This window comes from Tyto alba, unplaced genomic scaffold (assembly GCF_018691265.1).
Source record: "Tyto alba isolate M040663 unplaced genomic scaffold, T.alba_DEE_v4.0 Super-Scaffold_38, whole genome shotgun sequence".
In the NCBI taxonomy this organism is placed as follows: Eukaryota; Metazoa; Chordata; class Aves; order Strigiformes; family Tytonidae; genus Tyto; species Tyto alba.
Window position 1 is genome coordinate 23,201,442 of NW_024881313.1, and position 14,564 is coordinate 23,216,005.

The 14,564-nt window shown below is 43.6% G+C and overlaps 1 protein-coding gene across 9 annotated transcripts in view; it reads left to right on the forward strand.

Moving 5' to 3' along the window:
• The first annotated feature begins 4,003 nt into the window (after nt 1-4,003).
• The window catches only part of MYO3A (myosin IIIA), a 121,130-nt gene continuing 110,569 nt past the window's right edge, over nt 4,004-14,564 (forward strand). For 8 of the 9 annotated variants that reach the window (XR_006166224.1, XR_006166223.1, XM_042802074.1 and 5 more), the window contains exon 1: nt 4,304-4,470. The gene's annotated coding sequence lies outside the window, so the exon portion shown is untranslated. Of the gene's footprint in view, nt 4,128-4,303; nt 4,471-14,564 lie in introns of those variants that run through there. The other variant, XM_032990960.2, reaches the window with a different exon arrangement.

Here is a 14,564-nt window from a genome sequence, read left to right on the forward strand (position 1 = left end):
TTCCAATACCTCTTTTCCTTTCCTTTCTTAAAAAAAGGCATGTTTTTTAAGAGTTCAAATTGTGTCTGACTTAGAATTTTCTTAGATGGAAAACAACACATACAAAACCCTTAAACTTTGCTACCTCAAACCTGTGAAGTAAGAACAGCTGTGAAATTTCAATACAATGCCTTGCATATGTTTGCTTGTATTTTTTTCCCCCTATTGGGTTTGAATCAGTAAGTGTGATTTAGGCTATCACCATTCAAAGACAATACTTCTATGCTAGATGTGCAGTTCCTGGATCTAATGACAGGGGCTGATACAGAGAAGTTTTAGTGAAAAACTGTCAGTTTTCTAAATCACTCCTAGTTTCTAGCAATTTCTGTTTTTTGACTACTACAACCCTCACCTGTGCTTGTGGGCTTTTTGAGACTGTGGAAATAGTTTTGGGGTAAGAATTTTCAACATTCTTTTGATTGCAGTTTTAATTGGATTCATTAATTACCACTGAGCTTTTTAATTATTTTCATGTTTGTCAAACATTCTATATTACACGTGCAGTTAAAAAAGCCTGAAAATCAAATTCTGTAAATTTAAAGTAATACAAACATTTGTCCTTTAGGAACTGGATTAGGTCACAAGACATGAAAGAGCTATTAAATAGTCACAACTTTTCATCTGCACTGATCTGGGTTGGATGCAAAAGGTTTTGTATTCTATTAAAAATTTCCTGAGCTAACCAGCCCCTTAAATGTGATTACAAGGATCATGCACCAAAGACCTTCAAAGGGGGTGATGGAGCTCTTTTGATCAACTGAAGAAAATACCTGACAAAGCTTAGGGTTGTTTCAGAGAAATCTATGCACTCAATAAATAACATGTTCTTTTGGACATGCTTGGTAATGCATTATGGTGGATGGTATTTATGATCAAAGGAATAATAAGCTAGCTGTAGCTAAACTCAGTGGTGATTTTCCTAGAGGATATTTACTCAGGTGTTGTAGGAAGTATTGTTTCTCTGTAATAAACACCAAAAGGGGAGGAGTTCCTTGTAGTTGCTAAAGGCTGTGCTCAGTTAGGCAGCCAGGGAGGTCAAAAGGCAGTTCCCCAGAGAGGTAAGTTCTTTACTTTTTACAGTGGTGGTCTCTCTTCTGCTAGTTAAACATGCTTGTTATTTTCTTAAGTTATCATTTATATATCTGCTGATCTTTTTGTGTGTCACTTATTTGCATATGTACATAATTAGCCATCAAAACACTTCCTCATGGGCAGAATAATATTAAAAGCTCAATTATAAAGAAAAAAAAAAATAGACAGAAAGAGGGAACACGTGGCTAAGGTCCCACAAACCCTCCATGGCTGAGCTCTGCCCAGGATTCAGAGCACAGAAGCAGCAGGACCCCCTTTTGGGAGGGGAGGTCCACAGTATCCAGCATGGCAGGATCCTGACTTTATGTGGATGTAGGAAGGATTTTCACAATAAATACTTTATTACATAAATCATAGTCTTAATTCAGTGCTTTAATCACAAGAGCATCTTTTTTTTCTTTTTGTCATTAGAAGCTTCCAGGAACGTAGAAGTTCAAGTTTATCAGTCCTGAAGTAAAAGAGGTCCATTCTACTTATGTATGCTTCTGGTCCATTATATTACAATGAAGAGTAAGGCTTATTCTAGAAAGAGTTGTCTAGTGTCATCTAACGTTGAAGATGCTCGGAAAGGATGTCTGTTCATACTGCTTTCGCATTTCTCTCATAGTAATTTAAAAATAGTTTTCAGACTCACACCCACAATATTTCTAATGAAGTTAAAAACTATGCTGAAAGGCAAGGAAAGAGCCTGAAACCAATTTAATCACAATCTGTTAAAAAGACAGTGTAGTATATAGATGCTGTCTCATGGCGTTAAGCACAACTTAACCTCATACCAGGTACAGCTGGAGACGATCACACTTAATTTATCTTTTAACATATATCTAAATATTGTCAATGCATAATACTTGCCCTTAAATATTTCAAATTTATTTTGGGGGAAGAGGGAGCATATTCCCACATTCACTCAGGAGCTTTGAAATCTTATCAGGAAGGCTTCCTAGAGAAAACTAAAGGCATAAATTTTTGGGAAAAAGAGGGGCAAAAGTCAATGCATGTTGAAATGGAGAAAGAAGAACATGAAGGAGTGAAAATAAAGGGAAAGGAAAAGTGTGACTAGGCTGCACAACACTGAGTGTCACTTAATCACTTCATGCCCAAGTTTTCCAGCACAATCAGTGTGTATTTGACACACAGATTGTCATTCATGATGGAATGGAACTCCCTGTTTGTCTGAACAGTGCCTACCTTTATAGGTCTTGGAGGTTGGTTGTGACTTCTACCGGTTTAAACTAGGATCCTTTCTGCAGCAACAGGCTGTCATTACAGTCATTACACATCATTCATGATCATTAAATGAAACAGATACTCATTTTGGGGATTTTCACAGACCAATTCACCTGAATAATTCATTTATGCGGAAGACCAAACTGTGTACAACACTTCACTCCAAATGTCCTCAGCTGAGTCACATCACGGATTTTTGCCTTTGAGGCCCCTTAGACAAAAGAGTGCTCACGGGGAATTTCAGGACTTCAGAGCTAAGGGACAGTGACTGGCACACAGATACTGAGAAGCAGAGAAGGTAGGCAGCAGTGGTTTTGCTTTAAGACAACACTGTTAGGAGTGGAAGGGGACATGTGAACCAATTGCTGAAGACAGTCTCTTCTGGCTCTTAGATTGCATCTAAGGACTTTTCAGCTCCTTGCTCGGATGCAGGCCAGCTCTGCCTGGGAGGAGAGGTATCAGGATCCACCATCCCTTTTTGTACCTGGGTTTCCATGAGAGGCTTGTAGCTGTTTTTCATGGTGCACTCTGGTCAAGCTTCTGCATGATCAGAGGATTAGACTGTCATGCTTCTGCATGTGACCCGCCATCCAGTCACACACACAGCCCAAAGGCAGTGGGTGCTAGGCACACATATGCACAACCGAAATCAGTGAGAGCTTTGCTCAGGGAGGGGAAAGCTTTGCACGATGTTGTTTAGTGATTTAAGCCTAAAAGATATGGATGTTTTTACAGCTGAGGCCTTACTCTGCTAGTAAGTCCAACCCCAATTAGTAAAATGGGATTATAAAACCAGGAAGCTCATTTTGTATTTTTATAGGGTCTCAACCAGAGGAGGAATGAAGAGACAGAGCAGACAGAAATGAAAGGAGTTAATAAAGACTATATGGTACCTTAAACTTTCCCTCATAAATTCTTATGTGCATAATGCTGCACACAGTCTGAAAATGTTAACAATTTTTATACAGTAAAGTAGTGCTTTCAAGGGAATTAAGGAGGCCTCTTGTCCTTACAAATATCTGGCTTGTGGCTGTTTAGCTTTGGAGTTTAAGAATATAGAAGTTTCTACTGATGATTTCCTCACAGTGAGGAATTCTGTAAGGCTTCTTGTCCATGTGATTTCTTTGTCTGGAACGGGGTAAGTAGCCTTTCCCACCGTTAATATATTCACGTGGTCCCTACTCTGCTTTTGTGAAAGATGCAAAACATACATAAGCCCTAAAACAGCTCCTCTACTGTCAGACCTGTCTGAAACCAGAAACCAGGTTCAAATGTTATTAGAAAAATGGAAGGAGACAAAATCAACACGATAGCAGAGGTCTCTAATGGAGGCATACATTCCTTGGTGCTGATTAAGTTTAGCTGCTTCTTTGCAGCGGATGTGGCAGGGGTCTTCCAAGGAAAGCTCATGAAGCATAATTAAAGCCTGGCTCATATATCGCACAGGAGCTGTACTGATAAAATTCATCCATTTCCCAACGTTTGAATCCCTCGTCTTGCATCTTCACCCTGCTATCATGTGTTATGCTTCTGTCGTGTAGTCGCCTCTCTGCAAGGGGGTAATAACGTGAGCTCTGCGCACACACCTGATCTCAATTATTTTTAGCGGACCAGGTAAATCCATTAGGTTTGCGCAGGTCAGCGCGGTCACCGGCAGCCGGGGTTCCGTGTCGCGGTCTCCCGGGACGCTCTGGAAGCCCCGCGCTGGGTGGGCCCAGCCCGGCCCCAGCCCCAGCCCCTCTCCGGACGCGGTCGGCCCGGGATCCCAGGTTGGTTGCGGCCCCTCCGTGCCGGGGCGGCTCCGCTGCTCCCTCAGCAGCCGCCCGTTTCCCCGCCGGGAGGGGCGGCCGGGACGCCCCGGCGCCCCCCGCCGCGCCCTGTCCGGGGGCGGGCTGAGTCCTCGCGGCTTTGCCGGCGTTTGCGGGGGATTATCGGGGCAAACAGCTCATCCGCTGCTGACCCCGAGGCGGGACTGCGGCCGGGCCGGGGCCGGGGCCGGCCGGAGGAGGAGGAGGAGGGGGGCGGTGAATCCCAGTCACGGCTGCCGGAGGTGGCGCGGCCCCAGCCCCCTCGGCGGGGCTGGCTCTGCAGGGAGCGGAGGTTTCGCTGCGGGTAATCGCCGGCCCGGGAGCGGCAGGCAGGGCGGGAGGGGGGGGTCCCGGGGTCGGTGAGCGACTGCCGGCTCCGCCGCCGCTGTGTAACTGCTCCCCGGGGAGCCGCGCTGCCCGGCGGCCACGCCTCGTCAAGGGGCTTCGTGGCTGTCCGGCCCCCCGGCGTGGAGACCCGGTCCCTGGGGGGTGCCGCGGCAGGGGGCTGGCCCGGTGCCTCCCGCCGCCGGGACGGGCGCTCCGGGCTCGCGAGCGGGGCTGGTCGGGGCCGGGGAGGGCCCGGCCCCGGGAGGCCTGGGGAAGGTGCGGGTGGGCGCTGGCCCCGTCCCTTGGGCTGTCTCCTTCAGGCCCCTGGGTGGATACTGCTTGTTTCGACTTTGTTTGTTTGTTTGTTTTCCCTGTGAGCGAGTTTAGTGTGTTCAGGAGAGCTGTCGGGACCACTTCATGTGTGTGGTGAAACCCGTCAGAGTGCGGAGGCTGGCTGCCCACTCCAGTGATGTGAAGGCCTGTGGCATGACCATGGGTCTTGGCATGACACCTGTGAAATCTTACCGTGCCCACAGCATACACTCATACCCTGTAACTTCTTGCCTGCTAATGTTAAGTGCTAGCAAATTTGATTGTTGTCTGTAATGCCTTCCTTATCTTGCTATCAAATGACTCTATCACCTTAATTTCAAGCCCTGCCAAAGTTCATTGATACAGCTGCTAAATTCATTTTGAGTTGCCACTTGGCTGCTGTTAGAAATTCTGAGAAACAGGGAATGAGATCGCACCATATTGATTGTTATAGCCTTATAAAGTTTTACTGTGTTAAAATAGGAAAATTAATTGATGGTTTAGCTTTGAAAGCTAAATTCGTTGCTAATATATTGATCTAGTGTGTAGTCATTGAAAAATTACTCTCATCACTTGCACAATGCCTCTCTTCTGGTAACCACAGAATGAGCTGGATATTATTCAGTTCATGGATTGCTAATGCCAATTCATTGCTTCTGGTGCCACAGGGTCCAAATACAATTTGATAATGAACCATTCCCCCTTCCATTGTTAATCTTGTTTTCATTACTGTAATGCCCCTGCATAAATATGTTCTGTTGGATGACAATTGTCAAAAAAATCTTTAACTCTCATTTGTTCTCAACATACCAGAACTTTTAGAATTGACTACAATAATTAAATTGAGCACTTGGTTTCCATGTTCCTTTCATAGTCTCTTCCTATAACTAAAGGTTGGCCTCAAAAAATTGGGATCCTGTACTGATGTCATGTTTGAGCTCTGAAGGATTGTCATTCAGTGAGTAGCCCCTATGCATGAGTTTATATTGAATGCCTACAGCCCTTGCTGATTCTTTAAACTGTTGCTTAAAAAACCCATCCTCCAGTGGAGTTTCCCAAGAACTGTAAACCTCAGCATGCAGTAGGACTTCTACTGTTGTAGGGCACAGCGGGGAATGGAAGAAAACCAAGGTGGAACCTAACACCGATGTAGATCTCTTCCAGCAGTGCACTCTGAGAACATTCAGAGAGTGAAGAACTAGAGCCTCCCATGCATGGGGCTGGCCGGTTCAGCCTGCAGCAAGTTGAAATGTCAAGATCAGCTGAATAATAATCAGCAGATGAAATGTCAGTGTGGACACTCAATATGCATTTATCAATAGAAGGAGATCAGGTACCAATACCACACAGTACTGCTTCTCTACTGCAAGTAGAAGTTTTACAAAGGTCAAGGAGTCCAGAGGCATCAAGTTTCTCTGAAAGCTGTCTTGCTTTGTTGGGAAAGTTGTCACTGGATAGCAGTCAGCAAAGAGGAAAAGTGTTTTTAGAAACAGAAGCAGCAGTTATTCAGCCTTTCAGAGAGTGAGCACTAAAAAGTGCCATCAGAAATGGATGATTTTTTTCCTTGAGCAGCCCTAAAATTAATGTATATTCTTTGAATTGTGCCCAGGGAATACATTGTCTGAGATTAAGCTAAATTTATCACCGCTCCTTGCCTCAATGCTCTAAAGTAACCATTTATTTCTGGCTTTACATTAATTTAGGGTTTGGTTGTTGGGTTCAAGGTTTGGTTGGCAATGTCATTACATGGTTCTTGCCTTTTCTAGACATCATCAGATAATGTCCAAGTTGCCAGCCAACTTTCAGGTGATGAGACGTGGATGGCTTGCAGTTTCCCTGACTGTAGCATGCAGCTGATACATATTTTGTCAACTGTGAAGCTATAACGCTTTGTTTCCAGCAGTTAAGTAGCATAGGACTCATTTCACCTAACATCTACATCTGAAGTTATATAACTGGGTTCCTGTTGTGGCCAATGGAAACTTAGCCAATATAATCAAGAGTCTCGAGAGCAAGCCTTCTTATGCTAAGGTAGATGCTAACCAGGTCAGGTAAATCAATTTTTGATTGCATTGACTGACTAAAATGGGATTATAGTAACTAGCTTAGGTTCCAATAGGTATATTTTAGACATATCAAGTTAGATGAATCCCAGCTTTTGTGTTTGTCTTACTCGTATAAGCACACAACTGTGAAAGAAATGGAATGACTTAGAGAAGGTTGTTGATTTTTATTCTTCATCTACCATAGCTGAGGATAAAGTGTGGGGGTTTTTTCCCCCTCTGGAAAGTTTCTTGCAGATGGGAAAGACAATTGTTCAGTTCTGGGAAAACACTGGGGGGTGTGTAGAGCAGAAAATAGTAAGCAAACTGATGTACAGTCAAAGAGGATAATTCAGATAGATACAGGGATAGTACAAAAATGATATTTGTGATGTTGTTTTTAAGTGAAATGATGTTAAGTGTATTCAGAGTTTGACAAATGAAATAAAAAACACAGTTATGTTCTAAATGCTTGGTTTTTAACTACGAAACTATGTAATCTGCTCACACTGAGCTTAGATTTGACTATAGTTCCCATTCAGATATAGGTTGTATCATCATCAAAATCAGAGGCCAGATATCCCCCAGAATTAAGTGGGGGTGGTATTGGAATTTCCAGAGGAAAGCTTATTTTTTGAATGATAGTTGAGATAGTATGCTGCATAAATGTGTCATTACAGCTGCATTTATACTAGCTCAGGATCTGAGCTGCAATCCATGTTCATAGCTGAACAATCAAATTATTTGTACAGTTATCCAGAAAGTGCTAGGTGTTAGTATGATAAATTGCATATTGTAGCCTCATGCTCTTGATTTAAGAATTCCAAGCAGCAACCTTTACCTTTATTATTAAGTACTTGCCAGGGTGATATAAACTTATGAAATAAGAGGAGTTGTGTTGGGATTTTATTGTGATATTGCATTAAGTATTTCAAGGCCCCACTGTGCCTTGTGATCAGTACTAGACCAAAGATCTTATACACTAGATAGTGAATAAATTAAATGCCTCAGAGTGTGAAAAAGTGAGGTGAGAAGGGGTTTTTTATTTGATATAACAAGCCTCAGCAGTCTTTACATGAACATTGCCTGCAATTTATTTTTCTTTCTATCCTTTTTTTTTTGTGAAAAAGGGTGATTATTTTTCTGGCACCCATTAGGCAAAAGGTTTAAGTTTCAGAGTCTGGAGGAGTGGGATTGCTATCTCCACAGAAGTTGCAGACCCAACAGGCAATGTAAGCTAGTGTTGCTGGCTCCTGACATCCACCTCCCATGATACATGTGAAGATGTCTGGCAAATTACAGGATAGGGTATGTGCAAGGGCTGTCTGATTAAACACAAGTAGTCTTTGCAGTGGGAAGCAGGGAATGATGTGGACACAAAAACAAGAGATCAAAAATACCTCAGTAGATGGGTTTCATACTGAACCAATGAGGTCCTGGTTCTAATTTTCAAGACCAGAAGATTGTGGTAGCCAAGAGACAAGATACTGATGGGAAACTAAAGGCTGGATTAATTTTAGTCATATATGAATAGGTATCTGCTTTGCTAATCACATAGACTCCCTTTATGGAGAAGGATGGATGACATGAGGCAAGGTGCCTCTCTTGTTTTATTAGATCCTTAGGGAGGAAATGGGTATGCTTTCATCCAAGTGAGATGGAGGTGGTTTCTGAATGAAACTATTGGGGTGGGAAAATTTAGAAAGAATTTGCAAATTTAGCTAGTATGAAACAGTAGTAAAAATACTGGATTACAGTGTAATATTCTATGTGAAATTCAGGCTCCACTATTCTTGCAACCCAGCCCAAAACCTATTGCTTTTTCCCACTTTATTGTCTGTGACACTCTGTGGACTTGACCATAAAGCTCTCAACAGTGCAATTGGTGTGTATCTTAAGTTTTGGATGTGATAAACGTGCTTCATTGAATTGCCTCTGCAGCAATCAGATAGTCCACGGGAGATATACAGTGTTCTTCATGAGGCTGCCCCTTCCTTTCCTCTTCCCTCTCCAAATTAGCTAGATACTGAACATGATGGAGAATGCAGTCATTTGCCAGCACTGGTGCTGAACAGGGCATCTCTGGATATCTCTAGTACACAGTGTGAGGTCTGCTGCATAGCATGTGTTTGGTGTGACTTCTGAAGCAAATCATCACATAGGGCTGTGATTATTCGGAAATACAACAAACAGGGGCTCAATCCCCTTTTGCCCAGACCGGTCTACCCTGTGAATTCACCATTCACGTCATAAGGTTTCATAATTTATAACCCGTAACTCTTGATTTCTGAATTTATGAGGAGAAAAAACAAAACAAAACAAACTTGGTTACCTAGCCAAGGGTGAGAATGCTTATCCCTTCCTCTTCCATCACAGTGTGGGCATCCCCTGTATTACACCAGGGAGCAGGAAGGCCTCAGCAGTCCATCTTCTATTGGATGTGCTTCAAAAGCTTTTGGGGTAAACTGATGTGCTATACCTTTCAGTTTGGAGGTTTGGTCTGTACCATTTCCCTGAATTATCAGATTCTGAGGAAACTGCCAGTCAAAAGATATTGGCTGCAGGGGACAGCAATTAGCAGGTGGATAATGATACATAATGACCCTTTAGCTCTTTCTGGCCTCCTGTCCTGCCTACTTGGTGCTCTGTGTTGACCTAATGGCCTTGCTCCCAGCATACATTAGGCCTTAGCAGGAGCTGGCTTAGCCAAAATTTAAGCAGGAGTTGAGCAAACTGTCATGCTGAGCATACCAGAAGTATTTTAAAGGGTTTTTATAGAGGTTCGAGGACACATTCCTAACTCAGAAATTTTTATCAAGTTGTAAGTTGTGTTTTTTAAAGTAATTTTTGAATGGTGAGGGGTATGATAAATTACCCAGTTGTTTGGGCATCCAGACATATTCCAGAGACAGTCCAATTTATTGCTGAAATATGAGGTTAAATCATTATCAGCTTTCTCAACTTCACTGAGATGTAATAAAACATTATTCATGACCCAAACCAGAACACTTGAAATCATTCTATTTAATATATTTTTAATAATAGAAATGGAAGCTAAGCAATTTATCTGCAGAGGCTTGTTCTTAAACATGGTGGAAGTGAAGAAAGATGATGTTCAATATAACTTATTCAACTTATGATTTTGAAGCTGTAAATCAAAAGACAAAGGATTAAGGTGAATAATTCTTTCTGGAATAGCACTCTTAAATTATTGAACTAAGTATGACAGCTATTGAATGCATTATTGTTAAATATGTGGTGACTTTTCTTAAGACATGATGATGTGCAACTGGTGTGATTTGCAGAGGAAAATGCAAGCATATCACAGTCTCTAGCACACTTCTCTTGTAGCCAGATAGCACCTGCAAGGTTGTGATTCTTCAGCCCTTTAACAGTTCTCCTTGTACCAGTCTCTGCAGACAAGTAAGCAATTGATACTGGGAGTCAATGAATTTCAGCTGCATTCTGTTAATGTATAGGAAGTTAATGAAGCCTGGAAGCCAGCTGAAGCTGCAGATTTTGATGTACATGTTTTTTCCTTAGAATGTTCTACTTGCTGTAAAACCTCTGTGCAGAGGGGTGGACCTTTGCTTAGGGGTATATTTGGAGACTGAAGGTATCAGGGTTTGCTGCTTGGCTCTGGCATGGGGTAAATATGTGAAGCTGGTTTTTGCATTCCTGCATCTTAAGTACTCAATGAGTCTTCCTTTCTTCAGTTTCTGTATATCTCCTACTGTAAGCTAACTGGGTCAGAGGCTCTTACTGTGTATTCTTGTAATGTGGGACATATCAGGCCCTAGATTTTGATGGAAAACTACATATTCTGTAGAAAATAGTTTGTATGTAGACAGGCTCCAGTATGATTTGGACATCTCAGTTCTTATGAAGGCACCCACTGATAGCTCTCTACTTTTCTCCCAAAAAAACCACTAGTTATGGATTGAGTATCCAGTAAAACTTTAAACAAATAGTTAACCTCAACTCTAAAAACTGAAGCTCTGATAGAGAAATACTGAAATTCCATCGTTGAATCCCTCAAAGCAAGGGTTTGGGATTATGAATCCTAATCCTTCTATCATCCCCAATTTGTTTATTATTTTATATAGTTCCAATTATGAGCTAATTACAAAGCATTTATATATATTATATATATATTAAAAAAGTGATTAAAAAAAAAAAAAAAAACAAACTCAGAATGATTGTATTTGAGTGCTATTTTATAGGCAAAGGAGAAAGAAAGTTCAAAAAAAAAATGTTGTAACTCACTTGTGTTCATTTTCTGGGGAAGAGATGGTTTTGCCTGGAAGTGCTGAAGCTCCCAGAGCATGAGGTGGAAAGGTTATGCCTTACAAAGAGACTGTAGTCCATGTCCTGTCTGAGTTGTGCCTATATAAATCCAAGGGGGAAGGTTGGACAGAAGGAAAAATAAAATTTTGAATCTGGAATGAAAATTTGAGGATTTACATATTGCAGCTATGTGTCTCCGGCTCTTGATCTTCTATGTTTACTTTGACCTTAACTTGGATTTGCGTTAAGGGAGACTTCGTTGTAGCAGATAAAATTGGGTCATTTTGTTCTCACAGCCCTTGAAATCAAGATGCTGAGCCAGTCCTGGTTGCAGTCCTCGCTGTGCAACAGATTGCTGCAGGTTTCCTGGTGTTAGGAGAATATTTCACCAGTTTGCTGCATGAGCAGGTGTAGAAGTTAGCAATAGTCATGTATATATTTAAAAATAAGGCGGGGGGGGGGGGGGTGGTGTAAGGTGAGAGAGAAGAAAACGCTGTTGTCTTGCCCATCCATGAGCTAATCAACCAAGAACAGAATGATGGGAAGAATCTTGAGCCTGGTGTTCCCCAGGTGAGTTTATATTATCCAGTAGAAAATAAGTCTGAACACACATGACGTACCAGTGTATACGTATGAGATAATTGAAAGAGCTGGTACAATGTATATTTGTATAGCAGTCCATTAGACTAAAGTTGCTGGGGGAGGGGAGCCTCAGTCCATTTCACTGCTATCAGCTTGATGCCAGTGCCAGCAATAGATGCCCAGAGCTTGGAGAGGGATCACAGGGCAGCAGGAGAACACCTGAAGAGAAACACAAAGAAATTCCAGTCAGTAAGTCATCTTCATTGGAGACCCAACCTAAATGCCTCTATGGAAATGCACTCAGCATGGGAAGTAAAGGAGGAACTAGAGATGTGTGCATGCCTGCAGGGCTATGATCTTATTGGTATTATGGAGACATGGTGGGATGGCTCCTATGACTGGAGTGTTGGAATAGAAGGATACAGACTCTTTAGGAAGGACAGGCAGGAGGAGAAGAGGAGGGGGTGTCACCCTCTATGTCAATGACCGGCTGGAGTATATGGAGCTCCACCTGGAGATGGATGAGGAGCCAACCGAGAGCTTATGGGTCAGGATTAAAGGGACAACAGGGACAGATGACATGACATTATAGTAGAGGTCTGCTACAGGCCACCCAACCAGGAAGACCAAGCGGATGAGGCCCTCTATAGACAGATAGGAGCAGCCTCACATTAATAAGCCCTGGTCCTCACGGGAGACTTCAACCACCCCAATATTTGTTGGAGGGACAACACAGCAGGGCATAAATAAACCAGGAGGTTCCTGGGATGCATTGATGATAGCTTCCTTCTCCAGATGATAGAGGAGCCAAGGAAGAGAGGTGCTATGCTGGACCTAGTTCTGAACAACAAGGAGGGGCTGGTGGGGATTGCGAAGCTCCAGGGTAGCCTTGGCCACAGTGACCATGAAATGATGGAGTTCAAGATCCTTAGGGCAGTGAGGAGAGTGCACAGCAAGCTCACTACCCTAGACTTCAGGAGAGCAGGCTTTGGTCTCTTCTGGGATCTGCTCGGCAGAATATCATGGGATAAAGCCCTGGAAGGAAGAGGGGCCCAAGAAAGCTGGTTAATATTCAAGGATCTTCTCCTCCAAGCTCAGGAGCGATGCATCCCAGCAAAGAGTAAGTCAGGTAAGAATGCCGGAGACCTGCACGCATGACCAAGGAACTCCTGGACAAGCTCAAACACAAAAAGGAAGTCTACAGAGGGTAGAAACAAGGACAGATAAGCTGGGGGGGATACAGAGAAACTGTCCGACCAGCCAGGGATTGGGTTAGGAAGGCCAAAGCCCTGATAGAATTAAATCTGGTCAGGAATGTCAGGGGCCACAAGAAGTGTTTCTATAGGTACGTTGGTAATAAAAGGGAGACTAGGGAAAGTGTGGGTCCTCTCTGAAAGGAAACGGGAGACCTCATTACCCAGGACATGGAGAAGGCTGATGTACTCAACTTTTTTGCCTCAGTCTTAACTGGCAAGTGTTGCAGTCACACAACACCCAAGTCACAGAAGGCAAAGGCAGGGACTGGGAGAATGAAGAGCCACCAAGTGTAGGGAGGGGATCTGGTTCGAGACCATCTAAGGAGCCTGAAGGTACACAAGTACATGAGACCTGATGAGATGCATCTGAGGGAACTGGCAGATGAAGTGGCTAAGCCACTATCTGTCATATTTTAGAAGTCATGGCTGTCCAGTGAAGTTCCTGCTGACTGGAAAAGGGGCAGCATAACCCCCATTTTTAAAAAGGGAAAAAAAGAAGACCCAGAGAACTACAGCCAGTCAGTCTCACCTCTGTGCCTGGCAAGATCACACAGGGGATCCTTCTGAAAACTATGCTAGGGTACATGTAAAATAAGGAGATGATTGGTAACAGCCAATGTGGCTTCACTAAGGGCAAATCATGCCTGACAAACTTCTATGACAGGCTTACAGTATTGATGGATAAGGGAAGAGCAGCTGGTGTCATCTACCTGGACTTGGGCAAAGCATTTGACACTGTTCTGCACAACATCCTTGTCTCTAAATTGGAGAGACATGGATTTGAGGGCTGGACCACTTGGTGGATAAGGAATCAACTGGATGGTCCTACTCCAAGAGTTGTAGTTAATGGCTCAATGTCCAAGTGGAGAGCAGTGACAAGTGGTGTTCCTTGGGGGTTGCTATTGGGGCCAGTGCTGTTTAACATCTTTGTTGGTGACACAGACAGTGGGATTGAGTGCATCCTCAGCAAGTTTGCTGATGACACCAGACTTTGTGGTGCAGTCGACACGCTGGATGGAAGGGATGCCATTCAGAGGGACCTTGACAGGCTGGAGAGGTGGGCCCATGCAAACATCATGAAGTGAACTTCAAGGCCAAGTGCAAGGTCCTGCACATGGGTCAAGGCAATTCCATGCACAAACATAGGCTGGGTGATGGGTGGATTGAGAGCAGCTCTAAGGAAAAGGACTTGGGGGTAGTAGTGGATGGAAAACTGAATATGAGCCAGCAATGTGCACTCTCAGCCCAGAAAGCCAACTGTATCCTGGGCTGCATCAAGAGAAGTGTGGTCAGCAGGTTGAGGGAGGGGATTCTCCTCCTCTACATCGCTCTCATGAGAGACCCCACCTGGAGTACTGCATCCAGCTGTAGGGCACCCAGCATAAGGAAAGACATGGACCTATTCGAGCAGTTCCAGAGGAGGACCACGAAGATGATCAGGGTCTGGAGCACCTCCCTTATGAGGACAGGCTGAGAGTTGGGGTTGTTCAGCCTGGAGAAGAGAAGGCTCTGGGGAGACCTTATAGCGGCCTTCCAGTACCTAAAGGGGGCTACAGGAAAGATGGGGAGGGACTCTTTATCCGGGAGTGTAG